Source organism: Salmo salar, chromosome ssa03, assembly GCF_905237065.1.
Source record: "Salmo salar chromosome ssa03, Ssal_v3.1, whole genome shotgun sequence".
NCBI classification, from domain to species: Eukaryota; Metazoa; Chordata; class Actinopteri; order Salmoniformes; family Salmonidae; genus Salmo; species Salmo salar.
The window spans coordinates 99,881,905-99,883,521 of record NC_059444.1 but is presented as its reverse complement, the minus strand read 5'-3'; positions in this window follow the sequence as shown (position 1 = coordinate 99,883,521).

The window sequence follows — 1,617 nt, the reverse complement described above, 5'->3', positions numbered from 1 at the left end:
TAGATACTGATATTATACTACTGTACCTGATAGTATCACAGTAGATACTGATATTATACTACTGTACCTGATAGTATTACAGTAGATACTGATATTATACTACTGTACCTGATAGTATAACAGTAGATACTGATATTATACTACTGTACCTGATAGTATTACAGTAGATACTGATATTATACTACTGTACCTGATAGTATTACAGTAGATACTGATATTATACTACTGTACCTGATAGTATTACAGTAGATACTGATATTATACTACTGTACCTGATAGTATTACAGTAGATACTGATATTATACTACTGTACCTGATAGTATTACAGTGTTATAGATACTGATATTATACTACTGTACATGATAGTAAAACAGTAGATACTGATATTATACTACTGTACCTGATAGTATTACAGTAGATACTGATATTATACTACTGTACCTAATAGTAAATCAGTGTTTGTTTTGGATCACCCAGGTGGGTGGGTTCACTTCCTTCCCATTGGTCCGGAAGTGAACTCTTCACTCACCCCCGTTGATGCAAAACAATCTCCTCCTATGAAAAATTGGCTGTGCAATTTGGTGATCTCTGATAGGCCAGAGAGGAATGTCCTCTGGACGTCTCTTAAATGGCAGACATTCAGATAAATCTGTTTTTAGCCAGAAACAAGGAACAGAAACCTGCTATCAGGAAGTACATATTTCAACAGTAAGGACAGAAATAAACCTGTATGTGACAAATATCCCCAATACACTGGTTCTGTAGAGTAGTCTGGTCCAGTTCCATATTAACCATCTCCTCTGTCTATCTCTGGTTCTGGTTCTGTAGAGTAGTCTGGTCCAGTTCTATATTAACCATCTCCTCTGTCTATCTCTGGTTCTGGTTCTGTAGAGTAGTCTGGTCCAGTTCTATATTAACCATCTCCTCTGTCTATCTCTGGTTCTGTAGAGTAGTCTGGTCCAGTTCTATATTAACCATCTCCTCTGTTTATCTCTGGTTCTGGTTCTGTAGAGTAGTCTGGTCCAGTTCTATATTAACCATCTCCTCTGTCTATCTCTGGTTCTGTAGAGTAGTCTGGTCCAGTTCTATATTAACCATCTCCTCTGTTTATCTCTGGTTCTGTAGAGTAGTCTGGTCCAGTTCTATATTAACCATCTCCTCTGTCTATCTCTGGTTCTGGTTCTGTAGAGTAGTCTGGTCCAGTTCTATATTAACCATCTCCTCTGTCTATCTCTGGTTCTGGTTCTGTAGAGTAGTCTGGTCCAGTTCTATATTAACCATCTCCTCTGTCTATCTCTGGTTCTGGTTCTGTAGAGTAGTCTGGTCCAGTTCTATATTAACCATCTCCTCTGTCTATCTCTGGTTCTGGTTCTGTAGAGTAGTCTGGTCCAGTTCTATATTAACCATCTCCTCTGTCTATCTCTGGTTCTGGTTCTGTAGAGTAGTCTGGTCCAGTTCTATATTAACCATCTCCTCTGTCTATCTCTGGTTCTGGTTCTGTAGAGTAGTCTGGTCCAGTTCTATATTAACCATCTCCTCTGTCTATCTCTGGTTCTGGTTCTGTAGAGTAGTCTGGTCCAGTTCTATATTAACCATCTCCTCTGTCTATCTCTGGTT